Source organism: Garra rufa, chromosome 16 (assembly GCF_049309525.1).
Source record: "Garra rufa chromosome 16, GarRuf1.0, whole genome shotgun sequence".
NCBI classification, from domain to species: domain Eukaryota; kingdom Metazoa; phylum Chordata; class Actinopteri; order Cypriniformes; family Cyprinidae; genus Garra; species Garra rufa.
Window position 1 is genome coordinate 2,094,546 of NC_133376.1, and position 23,728 is coordinate 2,118,273.

Here is a 23,728-nt window from a genome sequence, read left to right on the forward strand (position 1 = left end):
TTATTTTAGGACATTATGATTCTGACTCAACTAAAAGCAATGCTTGTTTTGTTATAAACTTAATCTATTTTCTTTGTAAATTTTATATTCATAAATGTAAAGTTACTAACAACAAACCACATTTTCTTGTTCTTTTTTTTTAAGAATTTAGAATTTATTTAAATATTATTTTGTTGTCACAGAATAAGAAAGCTAGAAGAACTGTCCTTTGTTTTTGTTTTCTGTCTTCTTTATTTTTTTTCCATGCTTTCTCTTGTATTCTTAACACTTTGATTTCAGTTGACATAATGTATATCTCTGTTACTTTGTATATTATGTGCAAACAATCTGTCAACTCTTTCTTGTATTCTTTCTTGCATTACTAAAAAAAAAAAAAAAAAAAAACGTGTGTGTGTGAAGTGTTTTAGTTCAGTAGTAGAGGTTAGTCGTGTGTCAGAAAAGCTGTGGTTCTGTGGCGGAGCAAGAGCAGCGATCAGCGGGAACAGAGACATGTAAGCCGTGTGTTTATGACACTTGTTCTGTTGTGAGTCAACTGTGAAGCTACGTTGTTCAAGACGTTAAGTAAACACTATATAATAAGATTTCATTTGTTTGCAGTGCAGTTGTGAACAGGAGCTTGTGGTTCCCCATTTGTGAACAAGTTTGAGATAGTATAACCTGTCTTGTGGACTATTCGTCTGGTTCTCAATCATGTGTGAAGGTCCTTATGAATGAGATATATATTAAACGTCTTTTGACATTGCATCACTTTGAACAGATATCTGTCATCAACTATTGACTGTTGAGAATTACTATGGTCTGTAATTTGTTGAGATGGTCTCTGGGTAGAGCTTTGGTTCTGGGTGCTTGATGTAAACTCAGAGTTTCTACTAGTGATAGATACTGGCCAAACCTTACGCTCCTTTCTGCTTTTAAATCAATCACCAGTCTGTGAGCTGTAGTAATCATTCATACCGATTTGACCTTCTTCACGCTCTTTTAACACTTTGAGTTCAGCGTTTGCAGCAATTTCAGTTCACTTGTGGTCTTCACTCTCAACTCTTCAGTTTCTAATTCTCGTCTCGTCTGCAGATGCTGGAGCTAGAGCTTGTATGTTGGGGGGCGCAGAGTACAGTTCACCTCTCCCAAATCAACAAGGAGGGGGGCTAAACTATGTCAGTGACACCTGGCTTTCTTACAAATAACGCACATTTCATTCAAAATATTATAAACACAGACCAATAATTTGCACTTTTTTATTTAATTGTGTGAAATAGGTAATAAAAAACGATTATGGTGTGGAGGTGAATTGGTTTAGTCTTGACTTCTGGTCGTGAGTGACAGCGTTGGGGGATGGGAAATCTGTTGATTGTCGATTACAAAGTAAACACAGTGATGGAGAGAAAAAGGCCAAAGCTGTCAGGTGCCCAGTTTAGGAAAAAAGATAAGATGAGGAGAAACGGGCAAAAGATGCAACAATGTTCTCTCTTTATGATTAAGGTATTCATGTCATTATTATGTTAATTAGTGGTATAACGTTAACTCTTAGGTTTGTTAGCCTTCTTGCTTATGATGCTTGCTATGCTTACAAAATTCCTTATTGTAGTGTGTTTTGGGCACTTTTCCAATAGGATTTACCATCCCAGCCACCAATAGAATCCATCATATACCAGCAGACACTGTTATACTTACCATTAAAACCAATACAATTCCCATTATAACCATTAAATCCATTACATTTTCTATTATTTTTGGGCAGGGTTCTATTGTTTTTTCATACAACACGAGATCTAATTAAATTTAACCACAAAATTAGTACAGTTATTATTTATTTCCATTGTTTGTGTTAATGTTGGCTACTGTAAATAGCCAGTGTAATTTACATATGTGTAGATAGTTTAAAAGACAAACATTTTCCATTTGCTATAACTCTGTTACGTGACAAAGCATATAATTTGAGGCAGTAAGTTAACCAAGGAGCTAATTGTTCCTCCCTTAGATTAGATGCCATTATTGATGACTTTGTATCTAGAAAGGCCAGAAATGTCAGATTTTAGTTTCAGTTTGTGTTTTCTGTTCTGCAGTGAAATAATTTAATTTTCTTTAGTGTGATTTATCCTATATTAATTCTATATTTAATTTGTATAATATTCTTAATAATTGAAAATATTTTTCTTAAATAATATTGGTTTGTACAGAGTGTATTTATTTTAAATTGGTGTGACGGGATGACATATCGTTTTACTACAATAAAACGTGTGGTGTGTACAAAATTAAGTTAAGTCTTGTCATGTTTTTTTTTTTAAGTATAAGTAGCCACTCTCACGCTGTAAAGAAAATGATTCATTTCACTGCATTCCTCCTTCCTTACATCACTTTTCCTCAAGTGGTTTTTAATGGTTTTGTAGGATAAAGCCTAAAAACATATGCCAAAAAATGTTTGACAAAAATTATTAAGTTGGCTTGGGAAAGCCAACTTACTGAAATCCTATTTAAACTTCTTCTTCTTCTTCTTCTTCTTCTTCTTCTTCTTCTTCTTCTTCTTCCTAAAATCATGCTAGCGACTTACTAGTCTTGCTAAAATCATGCTAGCGACTTGCTAGTCGTGCTAAAATCATGCTAGCGACTTGCTAGTCGACTTGCTAGTCGTGCTAAAATCATGCTAGCGACTTGCTAGTCGTGCTAAAATCATGCTAGCGACTTGCTAGTCATGTTAAAAATCATGCTAGTCTAGCTAAAATCATGCTAGCGGCTTACTAGTCTTGCTAAAATCATGCTAGCGACTTGGTAGTCATGCTAAAATCATGCTAGCGACTTGGTAGTCATGCTAAAATCATGCTAGCGACTTGGTAGTCATGCTAGAATCATGCTAGCGACTTGCTAGTCATGCTAAAATAATGCTAGCGACTTGCTAGTCATGCTAAAATAATTCTGAAATCATGCTAGCGACTTGCTAGTCTTGTTAAAATCAAGCTAGCAACTTGTTAGTCATGCTAAAATCATGCTAGCGACTTGCTAGTCATGCTAGAATCATGCTAGCGACTTGCTAGTCATGCTAAAATAATGCTAGCGACTTGCTAGTCATGCTAAAATAATGCTAAAATCATGCTAGCGACTTGCTAGTCGTGCTAAAATCATGCTAGCGACTTGCTAGTCATGCTAAAATCATGCTAGCGACTTGCTAGTCATGCTAAAATAATGTTAAAATCATGCTAGCGACTTGCTAGTCATGCTAAAATAATGATAAAATCATGCTAGCGACTTGCTAGTCGTGCTAAAATCATGCTAGCGACTTGCTAGTCGTGCTAAAATCATGCTAGCGACTTGCTAGTCACGTGCTAAAATCATGCTAGCGACTCGCTAGTCATGCTAAAATCATGCTAGCGACTTGTTAGTCATGGTAAAATCATGCTAGCGACTTGCTAGTCATGCTAAAAATCATGTTAGCGACTTGCTAGTCTTGCTTATAATGCTAGCGACTTGCTAGTCTTGCTAAAATCATGCTAGCGACTTGCTAGTCATGCTAATATCATGCTAGCGACTTGCTAGTCATGCTAGAATCATGCTAGCGACTTTGCTAGTTATGCTAAAATAATGCTAAAATCATGCTAGCGACTTGCTAGTCATGCTAAAATCATGCTAGCGACTTGCTAGTCATGCTAAAATCAGGCTAGCGACTTGCTAGTCATGTTTAAAATCAAGCTAGCGACTTGCTAGTCTTGCTAAAATCATGCTAGCGACTTGCTAGTCATGCTAAAATCATGCTAGCGACTTGCTAGTCATGCTAGAATCATGCTAGCGACTTTGCTAGTCATGCTAAAATAATGCTAAAATCATGCTAGCGACTTGCTAGTCGTGCTAAAATCATGCTAGCGACTTGCTAGTCGTGCTAAAATCATGCTAGCGACTCGCTAGTCATGCTAAAATCATGCTAGCGACTTGTTAGTCATGGTAAAATCATGCTAGCGACTTGCTAGTCATGCTAAAAATCATGTTAGCGACTTGCTAGTCTTGCTTATAATGCTAGCGACTTGCTAGTCTTGCTAAAATCATGCTAGCGACTTGCTAGTCATGCTAATATCATGCTAGCGACTTGCTAGTCATGCTAGAATCATGCTAGCGACTTTGCTAGTTATGCTAAAATAATGTTAAAATCATGCTAGCTACTTGCTAGTCATGCTAAAATAATGCTAGCAACTTGCTAGTCTTGCTAAAATAATGCTAGCGACTTGCTAGTCTTGCTAAAATCATGCTAGCGACTTGCTAGTCATGCTAATATCATGCTAGCGACTTGCTAGTCATGCTAGAATCATGCTAGCGACTTGCTAGTCATGCTAAAATCATGCTAGCGACTTGCTAGTCATGCTAAAATAATGCTCAAATCATGCTAGCGACTTGCTAGTCATGCTAAAATAATGATAAAATCATGCTAGCGGCTTGCTAGTCATGCTAAAATCATGCTAGTGACTTGCTAGTCATGCTAAAATCAGGCTAGCGACTTGCTAGTCATGTTTAAAATCATGCTAGCGACTTGCTAGTCTTGCTAAAATCATGCTAGCGACTTGATAGTCATGCTAAAATCATGCTAGCGACTTGCTAGTCATGCTAGAATCATGCTAGCGACTTTGCTAGTCATGCTAAAATAATGCTAAAATCATGCTAGCGACTTGCTAGTCGTGCTAAAATCATGCTAGCGACTTGCTAGTCGTTCTAAAATCATGCTAGCGACTTGCTAGTCATGCTAAAATCATGCTAGCGACTCGCTAGTCATGCTAAAATCATGCTAGCGACTTTGCTAGTCATGCTAAAATAATGCTAAAATCATTCTAGCGACTTGCTAGTCGTGCTAAAATCATGCTAGCGACTTGCTAGTCGTGCTAAAATCATGCTAGCAACCGCATAGCAACCGCATAGCAACACCTTAGCAACCACCCTGGGTACCTTAGCAACCACATAGCAACACCTTAGCATCTATTCACATTCAAACTATTTATATCTTCTAACTATTTATATCTATAAATCTATCTATTTTCAAACTATTTATATCTATCTAGCCTATCTATATTCAAACTTTATTAATCAAACTAAAACTATTTCAAACTGAAAACCTTTAAACTTTCTTTAAACTAAAAGCTTTTAAAACTACTTAAAACTTACTGGCTAGGCTTTCTCAAGCCAACTTAAAGTTTGCTAACAAACTTTTTATCTAGTTTCTCATTGCTAACGTTTTCCAGCTGTGAATGGAATTTCCAGACGCTCCCTTATATTATAGATACATATCCAATATCGAACCTAAAAATGATTTAGCGTTTGCCCTGCTATATCCTAACATTATACTAGTTGAAAACCTGAAATCATTCATTTAGTGAAGACTGTACTAAACGTGCACCGCTGAGCGGATGGGGCTTGAGGAAGAGCGTGCGTCGTGACGTCATCATCATCACCCGTGGCACAAATGAAAAGTGAAAGTAAATGATCAGAGCTGACCTTTCGCCTTTTAAACAGCCAGAAACAATTTTTTATGATACGGAGCATCAAAGTGTTTCATAGGAACATTTATAAAAGCTAAGCCATGAATCTCGATACGCAAAGTTGGAGGATTTTGTGAATCTGGAAATAAGTGATCGAGCTCTTGAGACACTACAGGTGACTGACGCTGTATTTATATATATATATATATATATATATATATATATATATATATATATATATATATATATATATGCTTGATTGTTTTCATTGTTAAGCAAATTAACTAGATCAAATCGTTTCGTGCTGTCTGTGGTTTATTTTATAATTTATTAACACACGACTAACATTGTGTATTTGAGTGAACGCCGCGTCTCTTCATTCTGTTTCCGGATCCGTTCAGCTGAATTATTGTGTTTGTTTGTCATTTCCATTCAGAGTCAGTGCTGGAGATCAGATTCTGTTTCATTATGGATGACACACAAACATCCAGAGATGAAGATGTTTCTCCAGGATGCAGGTACTTTGAATAAACACTGTTTTAAATCACCTTCAATGATACTAGATGGGAGTCTCCATCGTGCTTTTTGTGTTTGTGTTTTTAAGATAAAAACTTAAATGTTGTTTAAACAAAAGGACCATAAAGCCTCCTCATGAAGTGCTCTTTGATGAAAATACGTAATTCATGATTATCATAATAGACTAAATCTGTTTTGTTATAGTTCATTTCAGCAGAAGCCCAGCTGTGTGTCTCTGAGGAGTAACTGGTCTATGGATAAACCAGTGCGGTTTAAGAGTGGAGTTACACAGCCTGAACTCAGGTATCATATTTTGTATACAAATATGATTATGGAATTTTATATTATCAGAATAGTGTTCATAGTATTTTCTGCAATGTGAGAAATTATTTTCAGACATTGTTTATAGGTTTTTTATTCTATATCTGATATTTTACATATATAATGTTGGTCAAACAGCACTCAATGGACTATATGCACAGTTACTTCCAGGTTTTAGATAAGCCAGCTCAGTCATTTCGGTCAGACTCAGTTATAGCTGTATATTAGCTATAAGAAAAGCTAAAGAATGCTCTCTGCATATAGTCCATTAATTTAAACATTTTTGTAATAACAGCGTAAATGAAATGATCATGAAGTGCTCTTTAAAGTGATTGTTGTATTGTCATCTCTCACTGTTATAGTTCAGTTCAGCAGAAGAGACCAGAACCAGAGTCCAGCTGTGTGTCTATGAGGAGTGACGCGTCTATGAATCAGACATTAGATTATAAGAGTGAAGATACAAAGACTGATCTCAGGTTTAATATTTCTGTAAACGACTATTTGATTATGATACAGAATACAGAAAACAAATTGTGCTCATTTATTAATAATGCAGTATTTTAATTTTGCAGTCATGAAGTCCTCCAGATGTTCAGATCAAATCTGATGAAGAAGTTTGGCCGTCTGTATGAGGGAACAGCGACGCAGGGAAAGCCAACACTCCTGAATGAGATCTACACAGAGCTCTACATCACAGAGAGTGAGAGTGGAGAGATCAATAATGAGCATGAGGTGAGACAGATTGAGACACAATCCAGGAGAACAGCAACAGAGGACACAGCCATCAAATGCAATGACATCTTTAGACCTTTACCTGGACAAGACAAAGCCATCAGAACTGTGCTGACAAAGGGAGTCGCTGGCATTGGAAAAACAGTCTCTGTGCAGAAGTTCATCCTGGACTGGGCTGAAGAGAAAGAAAATCAGGACGTCCAGCTCATATTTCCACTTCCTTTCAGAGAAATCAATCTGATGAAGGACAAAACACTCAGTCTTTCAGATCTTCTTCATGACTTTTTTCCTGAAACTAAAGAATTGGAAATATCCAGTGGCAAATATAGAGTGCTGTTCATCTTTGATGGTCTGGATGAGTGTCGTCTTCCTTTAGAATTTAAAATGAATGAGACTCTGCGGGATGCAAACAAAAAGAAATCAATCGCTGTGCTGCTGATGAACCTCATTGTGGGGAATCTGCTTCCCTCTGCTCTCATCTGGATCACCTCCAGACCAGCAGCAGCTGATCTCGTCCCCTCTGAGTGTGTCCATCGAGTGACAGAGGTACGAGGATTCAATGAGCCACAGAAGGAGGAATACTTCAGGAAGAGAATCAGTGATCAGAGTCTGGCCAACAGGATCATCTCACACCTGAAGTCATCGAGGAGCCTCTACATCATGTGCCACATCCCAGTGTTCTGCTGGATCTCAGCCGCTGTTCTAGAGAAGATGTTGAGTCGAGCAGAGAGTGGAGAGATTCCCAAGACTCTCACTCAAATGTACACACACTTCCTGATCCTTCAGACCAACATCAAACATGAGAAGGACTATGAGAAGAAGGTGACAGATGAAGACATGATCCTCAAACTGGGGAAAGTGGCTTTTCAGCAGCTTCTGAAAGGCAACCTGATCTTCTATGAGGAAGACCTGAGAGAGTGTGGCATTGATGTGATAGAAGCATCAGTGTACTCAGGATTGTGCACTCAGATCTTCAGAGAGGAGTTGTGCTTGTATCAGGGGAAAGTCTTCTGCTTTGTTCATCTGAGCATTCAGGAACATCTAGCAGCTTTATATGTGCACCTCTCCTTAATAAACTACAACAGAAATTTGTTTGAGCAGAGTTTATGGTCTAAAGTTAAGGATTGGTTTCAACCCAATTCATCAAAACATGTTTCATTATCTGAGCTGCATCAGAGAGCTGTGGATGAGGCTCTACAGAGTAAAAATGGACATCTGGACCTTTTCCTGCGGTTCCTTCTGGGTTTGTCAGTGGAGTCTCATCAGATTCTCCTACAACAAATAATGACACTGAAAAGAAGCAGCTCTGACAGCAATGAGGAAACAGTTGAGTACATCAAGAAGAAGATCAGGATCATTGACTCTCCAAAGAAATCCATCAATCTGTTCCTCTGTCTGAATGAACTGGGTGATCATTCACTAGTGGAGGAAATACAACAGTATCTGAAATCTGGAACAATAAAAGAAACCAAACTCTCTTCATCTCAGTGGTCAGCTGTAGTTTTTGTGTTGTTGACATCAGAGAAGAAGCTGGATGAGTTTAATATTAATGAATTTGTTGGAGAAAACAATAAAGCTGAAAAACAGAAAGTTCTTCAGTATCTGCTGCCTGTGATTAAAGTTCAGTAAGTATCTCTGAGAACAATCACTTCACTGTTAAAGCAAAGAAAATCAAAATCTCATAATGCTTGTATCAGTTATTAGAGCAATCCAGCTGCATACTTGAAACACATACTTTGATGACAACATTATAAATCTTCCATGGTTTATTCCATGATATTATTTTTTAATTTTCTAGTATTTAGCCAGTGTCTTAAACATGTAGATGTAGATTAGTTTAATAGTACAAATAAGTTAATACTTAAATTAAATGGATTTTATTCATGGTAAAGCTCTTTTTTTATACATTTTATGCAGACAAACAAAACCCAGCTCTTATAATAGAAGGGAACAAAGTCAGTTAGAGAGAGCCAACAATTTGAATGTAGAGTACATGACCAGTAGACCTTTATTATGCAGCAATCTCAAACACAGTGAATATGGAGTTAGTTTAATGCTAATTTAATGTTGTATATGTGGTGTCATATGCAGCCTGTGCAGAATCTTAAACTGAAATTAGCCTGAGTCCATATCATGTCCCATTTCTTTCTTTCCTTTTTTTTTTTTTTCTTCTGTTCATAGTGTTTAACAAGTATGTTTTCATCTCTCTACAGGTGTCAATGTGAACTGGAGAAACTGTGGTAAGATCATCTCTCTAGTCACACATTATTGTCTTCTGTACGACTTTATGTAAATGTTAGAACTACAAATTAGAAAATCAGCTTTGTTATAATAAAATCAGCTAAATGTTATATCTGCAAAAAAAAGAGAGATTCTGGTAACTGAAGATGAAGCATGAGTTTTTATGTTGTATCGAAAACCAGTTTTAAAAAACTAAACTTAAGTTTTATCCTCTATAACAAGTTTAATGACATTTTCAAATAACAAATAGAACCTTGACATTTAAATACAGTAAAGTACAATACAATATATAAAGTAAACAATGTTTCAGGCAGATTGAAGTTCAAAAGAGTATAAAGAACAATATTAAAGAATCAGAACATTTTCAACAAATAAGGATATACTTTCTGGGCTGGCATTATTTAGTCCAGATTAAAATGTATAAATGTAAACAAATGTTTGAAAATAAATATTAAATATTTAGATTTGTTTGAAAATCACAAAAACAAAATGCAGAATGGCTGTTTGAAAACATGTAAATACTGTTTGACTTCGTCTCCATGACAAGCAGCGTCTCAAACAGAGAGTTGTGCTGCTTTGTAGTAACTGTGCTATCTGTGCTGTTCATTCAGCTCCACCTGCTGTCAGAGACTCAATCTGCATTTTCATTCAGTCTCTTATGCTGCATACACGAGAAGAAACTATTGTGTGTTCTGAAAACTAGTGATGCATTGATAATTATTTGGACTAGGGGTGTGCGATATGACGATTGCGTCTGAATACTGTACAACGCAGCATACATTCACATCAAATGTATACCCAGCTAGAATTGTTTCATGTTCTGGGAATGTTTTCAGCTGCAAGTTTTATTTTAGTTCCCAGAATGTTTATTGATAACATTTTTACATTATCCTCTAACATTCTAATAAAGTTTACCATTGCACTTGATCTGGACTTGCTCAGATGTCAAATGTTGGTTGAAAGTGAAAATCCAACCTTTGTTTGATGTCAAGCTCTAGCGTCATTAAATATCTCCAAAACAGCATTACCAGCTTCACTTATAAACCAGATTGTTTTTTTTATTCTTAAATGTTGATGTCTGTTTGAAAGTAATAGTTTGGTTTGATCTCACCATTAATAAACATTTGTTTTAGTTGGGCAATGTGACTATGCTGCTGTAACTATTTGTTATGGCTAAGACAACAACAAAAAAAAAAAAAATGTGATCAGACGATATTGGCTGCTTACTGATGTTAAAGATATCATCATGTAGTGATCTAATCAGATAATCTATACCGTATCTGTAATTTACAAAAACACATTGATCATAAATCACTTCAAACTACTGAATACTTAGACACACACAGACAGCAAGAATAGTGATAGTGATCTAATCAGATAATCTATATCGTATCTGTAATTTACAAAAACACATTGATCACAAATCACTTCAAACTACTGAATGCTTAGACACACACAGACAGCTAGAATCATGTATGAATCTCAACAATGGTGACATGCCACAATGCATTCTGGGAGCACTAAATGAGTTTTGTATGATGCACACAGTATGCATTGCAGCAGGAAGCATGTTACCATTGTTGAGATTCATACACTGATTCTTGATGTTTGTGACAAAGAAGGTTGTTTTTGGTCTACTTTAATTTTAGAAAGGGTGTTTCTTTTATGAACGCCACCAAGTGCGGCTTGTGAAAAAGCCTTTATATATGGAAATGTGCCAAAAAATTTGAATATTGAGGTAAAGTCCATTTATTTCAATAATTTGTTTCAGAAATTGAAGCTTGTGTGTTATATTAGTTCACTACACACAAAGTGAAATATTTCAAGCCTTTATTTGTTTCAAAAGATAAAGGTTAAAGACAAAAAAAAAAAAATCTAGTGTTTCACAAAATTAGAATATCATGACAAAGTTCAACATTGTAGGCTCCCTGTGTCCCAATCTAGTCAGCTAATTAACGCAAAACACCTGCAAAGGTTTCCTAAGCCTTTAAATTGTCTCAGTCTGGCTTAGCAGGCTTCAGAATCATGGGTAAGACTGCTGACTCGACGGTTGTGCAGAAGACCATCATTGACACCCTCCATAAGCAGGAAAAGTCTCAAAAGGAAATTGCAAAAGAAGCTGGATGCTTACAGAGCGCAGTATCTAAATATATTAACAGAGTGTTAAGAGGAAGGGAAAAATGTGGCCGGAAAAGTTGCAGGGATGACCGTAGCCTTGAGAGAATTGTCAAGCAAGAGTGGTGTCAGTGCATCAAGAACCACCACATACAGACATCTGCATGACATGGGCTACAGCTGGAGAATGCCATGCGTCAAGCCACTCCTGAACCAAAAACAACATCAGAAGCGTATGTGCTGGGCTAAGGAGAAAATGTACTGGTCTGTTACCCAGTGGTCCCAAGTCGTGTTTTCAGATGAAAGCAAATTTTGCATTTCATTTGGAAATCAAGGTCCCAGAATCTGGAGGAAGACCGGAGAGGCACAAAAGTCCAGCTGCTTAAAGTCCAGTGTGAAGTTTTCACAGTCAGTGATGGTTTGGGGAGCCATGTCATCTGCTGCTGTGGGTCCATTGTGGGGACATAATACAGTACATTAACACAATTTCAGAAGGCCAACATGTGTTTAAGATCCTTTTTTATTTGTCACATGAAATATTCTAATTTTGTGAAATACTGGATTTGTTTTTTTTTTTTATCTTTAATCCATAATCATCAAAATTGAAACAAATAAAGGCTTGAAATATTTCACTTTGTGTGTAGTGAACTAATATAACACACAAGTTTCACTTTTTGAAACAAATTATTGAAATAAATGGATTTTCCCTCGATATTCTAATTTTTTGACACATACCTGTAGTTCTGTTGTGTTTGTTTTGTGCTTGTTTTGAGATGCAACATGATATTCGTTTCCTCACGTAAATTCCTCTACAACTTGTAAATCAACAATCGGAGAAAACAATAAGGCAATAATTCTATAGCATTCTGTGTGTGTGTGTGTGTGTGTGTGTGTGTGTGTGCTTTGAGCTTGTCAATCAACATCACTGTGTCACTCACAGGCTGAATAGCGCAAGGACATTAGTTTTCTGATAAAACCGTCTGCATGTGTTCAGAATAAAAACTATACACTTTCTTGAGTTTATTATAAACTAGTGCTACGACCCAGAATCTGCCTCACCTAAATTTACGGTCAGGAGCCGCTACTGAACGCCAATAAATAATTCTTTAATTGTTATGTGCATTTCATCTTGTTTGTGTGTTTTAAATGTTCTGCTGCACAACTGAAGCTGTGTTTTCATGGAAATAAAGTAGGTCTAATAAAAATCAAATAGCTATACTTTTTTAGTTGTTGATTTTTTTAGGAAGGTTTGCCAAGTGGCTTCAAAAACAAGACACATTTTTAAATTAATACTATAATTCAATACATTTAAAGTAATAAAAAAAGTACACGCTGAACGTCACCCTAAACATAACCATTACTTATCATACTACTGCTTTAATTGAGAGATTTGTTTAAGAATTTCATTATAAACAGAAAAAAAAACACAATTAGGCCTACCAGATAAATGTTTATGTCAGAGCGTGATCTGAATGTGATTTGGTTTAGCGGTGAGTGTGAGCGGAACACTAGTGGAGCGTTTGCTTTGGTCGTAAGCGACTGAGTGGAGCCCACCTTTCGTAAATCTTTTTGTAAAAGTATGATAGAAATAAAGTCAATCTGGTAATAAGTGAAGCTGGTAATGTTGTTTTTGGATTTATTTAATAACGTTGGAGCTTCATCAAACAAAGGATAGGTTTTTACTTTCAACCAAAATTTGACATCTGAGCAACACACAGTAAAATCCCCAGAGTAAAATTAACTCTATTCAAGTACATTTGGTCCCTCTCTATATAGAGTTAAATTAACACTGAAAGCAGAGTTAAAGTTAATGAGATAATTACTTGATCAATTAAATAATGAGTGGGCATTAGTGATTGTAGGGAAGATTAGGCTATATGTGCTGATCAGGAGATTGTGCTCGCCCAGGGTGTCAGTAAAAACATGGCACAGGATTCAGAACAGTCTCTTTTACTGTTGTAAGTGTGTATGGGTGTGTGGTCTGAAATAAACAAATAAATTACATATTACAATAATATAATTACAGCATACATACATGATATTATACAACTAATACAATCCTTAGTGAACTGCAATACCCAGATTGTCCGTTAGATGGCGCATTTGGCATGTATAACAGAATTACGAATTCTCCATGTCTATTATAAAGTGTTGAGTCATCATCGGATATGAACGGATTACGGAAAATATGCTATAAATCAGTATCTAAACACTCATTAACTGGACCTTGTTACACCAATGCAATGATACATGTGGAATGAAGCAAATAAGTAACTTGATATGCACAGTCTATTATATTTATGGTAATTACATCAGCGCGAATTCTGAGGAGACGAACAACTGTCTAATTTCCATCAGATAAAGATGTAACAGGGCATTATAACTATATTAAGTATCACAAAGAAGTAAATAGACTTACATTTTCGCATGAATGGAGCCAACGGCAAGGTTTTTAGTTTCTGCATGCCATTTCTGTCGCAATTGGAGGTTAGGCAAGTAGTGTCTCACAAAGCTTGACCAGAAATGATCAGTAATGACTTGGCTCTGTCTCCATCTGCGTCGTCCTATGAGTTCACTAGCAGGGTACATCACTTGAGGTAGAGAGCTGTCTGGCCGCCCCATGAACAGGAGATTTGGGGTAACTGGATCCAGATCAGCTATGTTAGAGGAGACATATCCCAGGGGCTTACTATTGAGAATTCCCTCTATCTCAATAAGAACGGTCTGAAGCACTTCCTCTGTCACTGTTTGTGCACCTACTACTGTTCTGAATGCATTTTTGAGGGATCGGATCTCCCTTTCCCAGATGCCACCAAAGTGGGGAGCATTAGGAGGGTTGAAGAGGAATGTGATCTTGTGTTTGGCGAGATGTTGCTGAAGCTCTTGGTTACAATTTGTAAAGGCCTCTTTTAGCTCTCTCTCTCCACCTTGGAAGTTAGTGCCCTGGTCAGATAGCAGTTCAGATGGGGTGCCTCGGCATGCAATGAGTCTTCTCAGAGCCATAAGGAAGGAGTCTGTGTCTATAGATGTGAGGAGCTCAATGTGTACACATCGAGTCGTGAGACACTTGAAGATTATACTCCATCTTTTTTCACAGCGTCTGCCTATCTTGATTTGGAAGGGCCCAAAACAATCCATCCCAGTGCCGAAAAAGGGAGGTTTGTGGAGTCTCAGACGTGCTGGAGGTAAATCAACCATTTTGGGGAACTCAGGTTTAGCCTTCCACTTACGACATTCTACGCAGCTGTGTTGGGATTTTTGTGGATACGGGCTTGTCAGCTTTTAGTTGTCCGTATTCCTCTGGGAAATTGTCTTGATGGATCATTTGGAAGATGAGACATTCTGATGTCACATAGTCTTTAGCTTTAGCTTTTAGTTGTCCGTATTCCTCTGGGAAATTGTCTTGTTGGATCATTTGGAAGATGAGACATAGTCTTCTGATGTCACATAGTCTTATGCTGGACTGTGGCTTCAACAAGGTCTTTCCAGGAACTATACTCACTGGGGTCCAACGGATTTGATACTCTTGTGACACCACAGAATAAACTTTTCCTCTTTTCCTCTTCATCCTCTGGGGTTTTAAGGATTGGCATGCCTGGCCACTCTGATTCAGGTTGTAGTAGGAATGGTGGGCCTTGACTCCATCTGTTTGGTGATGCAAGCTCCATTAGGCTACGTCCCCTTGTGAGATCATCTGCAGGGTTTCTAGCAGAGTCTACGTATCGCCATTCATGTTGATCAGTTAGGTCCTGAATCTCAGCTATCCTAGTCCCCATGAATACTTCAATGGTGAGTTCCTTTTCAAGCAGCTTTGAGAGTTGGGCGCCAATAAGGGCTGCACATATTCCGTTTGGTGGCAACTTTGGATCTGGTGATCAGGAATGCAAGCTGAACTTTGCCATCTTCATCTTCAGTTCTCAGGTATGACACAGAGCTGTACGCTTGTTCGGAAGCATCACAGAAGATATAAATTTGTCTTGTGACGCTGGATTTGTCCATATATGCTGAAATATAGCACCGTGGAAGTGTAACTTCGGAAAGAATGGGGAGTTCATTCTCCCAGTTGTTCCAGGCTTTCAATAGGTCTGTTGGCAACATGGGGTCGTCCCAATCTCTTTGCTTGTTCCACAACTGCTGGATCAGAATTTTAGCATGAGTAGTGAAAGGGAGAATGAATCCCAGAGGATCATACTGGCTTGCTGTCACCTTATAAATGTGCCGCATAGTGGGTATGGGATTTGATACTGGGCGGTGTTTGTAACCGAGGATGTCTGTATCATAGTTCCATCTCAGGCCAAGAGTGGATTCTTGTGGTTCAACTTTGTCATGTGATAGCCAAAGCTCAGTGCTGTCTGAATGGGCCTCTTTAGGAAGGTGATCAATGACATTTGTCATGTTGCAGGCCCACTGACGAATCTCAAACCCACCACTGCTAAGAAGGCCACGCAAACCATCCACTAATTGTTTGGCATTATCTGGGAACCTTACGCTCTTGAGGCAGTTGTCTACAGAAAAGTTCTATTCAACCGTTGATCTGAGGGTGTCATTTGGTTGCGTGTTGTCCAAAACGTGACGCTGTACAGCATAGATGGCGCAGCAGGGGCTGCAGTTAATGCCAAAGGGCAGCACTTGCCACTCATAAATGCTGGGAGGGTTTCTGGGTTCAAGATCACGCCAGACGAAGCGGAGGAGATGTTCGTCGTCGGGCAGTAGACGGACCTGATGAAACATACCCTTTATATCTCCACTTACTGCAACAGTATGCTCCCTAAAACGCAACAGTACTCCCAAAAGGGAAGGGCCCAGAACAGGTCCGGCAAGGAGGTAGCGGTTCAGGTTTTGACCCTTGTGTTCAAAGGAGCAGTTGAACACCACACAATTTTTTTCCGTTATGTTGGACCATGTGGTGGGAAATAAACCACGATTCTCCTCCAGTGGTGACAGAGTCCATGGTGAGCTTTACTACATAGCCAGAATTCAGTAGTTTCTTGATCTCTTCATTGTATGTAGCTGCTTTTATGGGATCCTTTGCCAGTCGTTGCTCTGTGCTTCTCAAGTTGGGCATGATGGAGTCCTTAAAGGCATGGAGGTGAGGCATATCAACTTTCCTTAGCAGCGGTGTTGCATAACGTTTTACCCCATCTACCATCACTCTGGTGGTTCTGGCTTGCAACAAGTCCATTGCCATTTGATCTTGTTTTGATCGTACAGCCAATTTTTCATTTTTGTGTGGAATGGCATCACCTTGCCAAAGTCTCTCCACATTCCGAAAAAGTTCTTCCATTTGAGGGGTGACAGAAATATGTAAACATTGCTGAGGCTGGAGCTGTTGCTGTAGAAAGCGCATTGGACCTTGTAATGTCCAACCTAGTCTGGTTCTGATTGCTGCTGGACCTCCAGGGGGCCCGAGACATACAGGCTCAATGGGTGTAATCAGGTGGGGATGATCTGCTCCTATCAGGAGGAGGGGACATGCTTTGTGAATGGGCTGCAAAGCAATGCCTTTCAGGTGTTGATACTTCTGCTGGAGCATTGCGATGGGGTAAGTGTGCTCAGCCTGATTCAATTGCTCAGAGGTAAAGGCATTCTGGATTTGGTAGCTCCGCTGAGGCTGTGATATTGAGTGTACCATGAAGGAAACGGAGGCTCCAATGAGTTTCTTGACATCTTGTCGAATTGTTCTTAATGCTAGGTCCTCTGTCTGTCACCTTGAGCCCTAGTTTCTGAACTGCAGCTGGGAGTAGCATGGTTCTTTCAGATCCATTGTCGAGCACTGCATAGGTGTGTAGGGTTTGGTTCTTGTGTTGTAGGACAACAGGAATCACTTTCAGCAGAACATGCTTAGAACTGGTAGGCCTGTCCAGGTACAGGGTTTCATTTGTGGAACTCACCAAGCAGGTGCCCTCTGTCTGTGATCGGTTATTCACCTCATGAAGGATTTGCAGATGTTTCCCATTACATAGGCGACAAGGCTTTTTCAGGGTGCAATTTTTCGCTAGGTGTGGCTGCCCACTTTTCCAGCAACGGTTGTTATCTTTGACCCATTTGATCATCTCCTCTTTCCTGAATTTCTGGAAGGTGGTGCACTGGCTCAGGAATTGTTCTGTACTATCACAGTATGGGCACAACACTCTGCTCTGTTGAGGTCTCTGGACTGGTTTGGACCAGTGGTGTAGTGGAGGGTATACGCAGTTATACGGCATATACCCACTTCTTTATCATGGGGCTTTGCGTATACCCACTTCTAAATCCCTTCTGATGCGCATCATTTAGTAGTGTCCTGCATTAGCCAAAATCATGACAGACTACCACATCCAGTCATATGTGAATAAATGTAAATATTCGCTAAAAACACTCAATAAAAGACAATGATAATGCAGTCAGGAGGACTGTGGTGCCGGCTTGGTTTGAAATATATTTGATGATTGCGGCTGATGCGCCTGCGCCCGCTCCGTCTCCCGCACCCCAGTAATTTGAATCAGTACATAATAACAAAAACAATACCTTACAAATAAAAAGAAGCAGGTTTTTACGATCATAAATTTCTTAAACCAGTGAACCTCTGTAAACTTTTCCGTACATTGAGTAAACAAATGCGTACAAATAGTAAGTTCAAAGTGTCTCTAGTGAAGAGATTGCCGAGAGTCACGTGGGTATATGCTTCATAAATGAATTAATGAAGCGTATACCCACTTCTCCAGGCACCACTACACCACTGGTTTGGACTGCTTTGAGGGTGACAGTACCTGTGTAGCTGTGTTAGGAGTTCGAACAACTGTCTAATTTCCATCAGATAAAGATGTAACGGGGCATAATAACTATATTAAGTATCACAAAGAAGTAAATATACTTACATTTTCGCATGTACGCACACAAATTACTTAAACTTTAAGGATTAAGATCAGGAACTCAGGAACACTCGTTCAATATCTTACTCCACTTGCTGACAGGAGAGATCGGACTACTTCTCGCCACCTATCGTCATTTCTCAACGTCACCAATAAAGTTTTCTCTGATTGGTTAGATCTTCTTAACAGTGATGAACACCTGCTGTTAACAAGCAGAATCACTGAAGAAATGAGAAACACAAGAACTACAACTGACTTCAGCCACAGATGAAATCAACTGACATAAAAGTTTAAACTTCTCAAGATCTGATTAAACAACTCCACAAACAGCCTTACCAGTCATTACTAACCAGACTGACTTTATTGTATGTCTACAGAAGCACTTATTGAGAACAAACAGAGGTTTAGAAGTTGATGTTTTATTGACCAATAGAAAAAAAAAAACAAACGTGATGCCACCATAATTGTGGTAAAGGTCTGCTTTAGTTGGGTTCTTGACCATTTTAGTAATTTATAATATTTTTATCTCAAAGCGTTTACAATATTGTTTCACAGTAAGCATTTGTGTATTGCTGAATCAAAAACTTGAAGTAGCAGATTATCTTACACTTTATATAGCTCTTTAGAATGAATGTCATTAAGTGTTCTCTTTTGATGGTTTATTGACTGACATTCAGCTATTCCTAAAATGCAAAACAAGTGCTATTAAACATACATTAATATATTGTATCATTGTTGAAGACAGAGAGCTACAGGCTCTTAGACATGAACACTTATCATACCATCCTCAACAGTGGTGACAATAATTAGTCATACTGCAGTGCATGATGGGAGATTTTACCATGTTGTTACCCAGCATGCATTGCAGCATTTTCATTTTGTTAATTGTCACCACCATTGTTGAGATTCATATGCTTGTTCTTGATGTCTGTTTAAGTAAAACAAGAGATTTTTTATGCATTGCATGGATTTAAAGTCTTTCATTGACCTATCGTGCGTACCGTTGTGGCTGTGGGGCATTTGGGGTAAACACTTAAGGAATTATATATTGTACAAGATGCCAAATCAATAGAAGTTTGTACTGTGTGTTCGTTCACATGCATCTTTGTGGCAGGTTTTGATGGCAGCTGTCAAGCATTTTACTCGCGATCATCGCATCTCAAAGCTCCGCCCTCATTATACTTGATTGACACTTCTCATTTGTATTTGATTTAGCATTTGTGATTTCCATTTGAGCATTTGATTTGCCTTTTGCGGTTTTGGTTTGAGCATTTGCGTTATCATTTGTAATGTCCATTCAAGCATTTAATTTATAATTTGAGTATTTGATTTGCCTTTTACGGTTTCCGTTTGAGTATTTGATTTATGATTTGCGATGTTCATTTGAGCATTTGATTTATCATTTGTCATGACGGTATGAGCATTTGATTTATGATTTGAGCACTGAATTATAGATTTAATTATGACAGACTTATACTGGGTTGATAATGAAAATTAAATATAAAATACAAAAGATTTTTAATTAGATTTTTGATACAGTTTATGCTTCCCCAAATGAGGAAGTTAAATCTCATTTGAACATTTGATTTCTTATTTGAGAAGCTATTTTATGAGTTTGATTTATTATTTGATAATTTGAGCATTTGATTTATCATTTGAGCAGTTGTTTTGAGAGTTTGATTTATTATTTGATCGTTTTAGGCATTTGAATTTTCACATTAATTTTGTTAGGAATAAACTTCCATAGGGCTTAGGCTCAGCTGTTCAACTGTCAAACTGAGATCTGAATCTGTGAAGGAAGGAAGTAGTTCTGCTCAAAAGAGGGCTTTTAAAGACACTCCATTGTTGTTTCTTATGTATTTACACACTTGTGCCATCGAACTGTTGTATAAGCACAAATATATTTCTAAAGGAGCTGTTGACTTGAAATTTTCACCAGATGTCGGTAACAACCCAAGTAATCCACACATACAAAGAAAACAAAACAAATAAGTTCAGAAATTAAGTTATGTGTAATAAAAGGAAATGACACTGGGGAAAAGTATTGAACACACGAGAAAAGGGAGGTGCAGAAAGGCATGGAAAGCCAAGACACCAGTTGAAATCTGTCAGTAATTAGAAAGCAATCCTGCCCCTTGTCAGTGGAAGTTAATATTAGCTGGTTCAGTTCCAACACCTACAGTACCAGAATGAAACAAGGCTGGACATTTCAGCAAGACAATGATCCCAAACACAGCCAAGGAATCTCTCAATTGGTTTCAGAAAATAATAAAACTGTTAGAATGGCCAGCCAATCACCTGACTTGAATCCAATAGAAAATAAGAACTAAAGATCAGAGTTCATAGAAAAGGCCCACAGAATCCATGTAGGAGGCGTCTTGAAGCTGTCACTACTAACAGGCATTCACCAGGCTTTTACAAAGTATTAAATAAATTGAGTAGTTCAGTACTTTTTCCCCTGTGTCATTCCATTTTATTACACATAACTTAATTTCTGAAATCATTATTTTTGTTTTATTTCTAAACAAATTATTTATTTTTGTTTTATCTGGTGAAAATTTCATGTCAGCAGCACCTTTGGAAATATATTTAGAAAAATGGTGATGTGTTCAATACTTATTTTATCTGCTGTATATTCCGTATGCCAAAACAAATTACATTTTGCTTTTTTTTACTAAAAGTAATGATATAATTACAGTAATAAAATTTTGATTGTTCAGCATTTATAATTATTATTGTGTGGAGTGGGCTAGCAATGCAGTTCATTATAGCGTAATCTTAATTTGTAAATAGTAGTACTTAATTTTTAAAAAAAGGCAAGATCTTCAAACAGCTGCTTAAAGTCTCATTTGTGCAGACATTGCAAACATTAAGGAAAACCGTTCTAGGTAGGGTTGTTGATTTATTTATTTATTTTTTTGCAAAACAATAAACATAATCATAGTGACAAAAAACAGAAAACACAAATATCACGGGTTTGGCATACATCACAGCATGTGCTTTAAATAATTCATCATAATGCATCAAGCCTGAGGAATGAAACGAGTTAAAAAAACAAAAAACATGTATGAATGCAACAAACAACTTAACAGTTATTTACAGATAGATGAATTAATTGTCGCTCATATCTTTTAAGTTGTTGTGCTTGTTATAATATTGTAAATCACATGATAGCGTCAACATGGCGGATTATGTCCAGATCGCATTCATACTCGCGATCAGACTGTAGAGTAAGTACTTTTTAATCACTTGTTAAAGGAGAAGTCCGGTGTGATATTGACCTAAAGTGTATTGAATCATGATACCGAGTGTAAACGTACCTTGCATATCTCATCTCGGTGTGTGTCCTACAGTCCGAAATCTGGGGTCAGTTAGCCGATGCTAACAACAGGTTGTCAATGAGAGGGAATAGGCCATCGAAGTGGCCATGTAAATAAATCACTGTTTTATGCCATTTACGAGGCACAAAGTAGCTCCACAGTGACGAGCAGGAAGAAAACCTGATAAGTTGATAACCTGATAAGTTTCTTCCTGCTCGTCACTCGACTTATCGTGACTAAATTCAAAATGGCGGCGGCCGTTGAATTTACTAAGGGGAATGTCTGTATAAATCTTCTTGTAAATAAACTACCAGTGCTTTTTCAAAGTTCTCAATGTCTCGTTTTAAATGTCAGGGCCCTTGGAAGTCTACCAATGAAGTGTGGAGCTACTTTGTGCCTCGTAAATGGCATAAAACAGTGATTTATTTACATGGCCACTTCAATGCCCTATTCACTCTCATTGACAACCTGTTGTTAGCATCGGCTAACTGACCCCAGATTTCTGACTGCAGGACACAAACCGAGATGAGATATGCAAGGTACGTTTACACTCGGTATCATGATTCAATACACTTTAGGTCAATATCACACCGGACTTCTCCTTTAAGTAAGCACTTATTGAAATAAAGTACCTACTCAGAGAGAAGATATGCAGCCAACGACTTCATCAGACGAAGATAAAAAATAAAATAACATAAAATAAAATAAAAATACCGCCACCTACTGGCAGTTTAGTTTCTCATTTAGAGCAGCGGTTCTCAATTCCAGTCCTCGCGCCCCCCCGCTCTGCATATTTTGCATGTCTCTCTTAGTTAACACACCTGATTCAGCTAACCAGCTCGTTAGAAGTTAGCTCTGTGCAGAAACTGTGTTCCGATTGACATGGTCCCTGCACAGTATTCACTGCTCCCTACTCCCTAAGCGAGGGAAATCTGTTTACTACACTTCGAAACATTCATTTACATATTTGCACTACGCCACCGCATGCAGCGTCTTCACACACAGATGAAACTTACTAGAAAAGTGTGAAGTTTGACATAAATGCATCTGTAAATAAATACGTCTCGCACGCTTTAATGACCTTCAAATGGAACATATACGCTCACTTTGAACTAATGAATAATGGCGTAATATCCTGTGATGTCCACTTCGAAGGGCAGTAACGTTGGAATAGAACAAACGTCTGAAGCGCTACGTGAAACACAAAATGTGCAGAGTGAGGGGCGCGAGGACTGGAATTGAGAACCGCTGATTTAGAGGATCATTTCATTAAAATTATTTCTGTGTTATCATCATTTACTCACCTCTTCTTTCTAAAGCTCTTTTTTTTTTCGTCTATTTGATGCTTTTCTCATTTAACACAATCATGACTAAAAAAAAATCTGTTTGGGGTAATTTCTCAGCCAAATTTGATGTGTCATAAATTTGTGATAAATTAATTGGCACATTGTGTAAAGATTATAAATTGTTATTTAATTATCATATAAATGTGTCCTGTTGCTCCTGTTTTTGACCCAGCAGTCGTTTACTGGAGGTTTAGCTGATTCTGGTACTTTGATTAATACTTCTTTTCCTACTGCTCTCTACTTATTTCTGTCCTTGTTCTGAAATAAAATCAGTATGTTTTTATTAAAGGTGGTTTTGTTTCATCCTGTACCACAATATCAGTGGATCATACAGTGATTAACAAAAATGACAAATGAAGATCATCTTTCCTCCGTGCCTCTGTTATTATTCTTCTAATATAAATTGATATTTTTGAAGCACATGTGCTAAAACATTTTTGAACGTCTTTATTATTTTCACAACAGTAATAAATCTCCAATGGAAAAGTAGGCATATTTACTAATCTGTTTAGGATTGTGATTTGTACCTGATCTGATCTGATCTAAGAGAGTGAAGAATGTCTCATTGTTCTCTACAGGTTGATTGATTGTGGCGTCACAGATGAAGGTTGTGCTGCTCTGGCTTCAGCTCTGAGATCAAACCCCTCACACCTGAGACTACTGAATCTGTCTGAGAATAAACTAGGAGATGTAGGAGTGAAGTTCATCTGTTCTGTACTGGAGGATCCTCACTGTAAACTGGAGAGACTGGGGTAAGATCATATTTGACTCAGATGGAACACAATGTAAAGTATGTTTGAAGTGTTGTGTCTCTTTCTGCTGCTGTGAGTTCAGCTGAT

At 37.8% G+C, this 23,728-nt stretch overlaps 1 pseudogene; it reads left to right on the top strand.

Annotated features, from left to right (window-relative positions):
- The first annotated feature begins 5,918 nt into the window (after positions 1–5,918).
- LOC141288942 (protein NLRC3-like) lies at positions 5,919–23,645 on the top strand (annotated as a pseudogene).
- Positions 23,646–23,728: the final 83 nt, after the last annotated feature.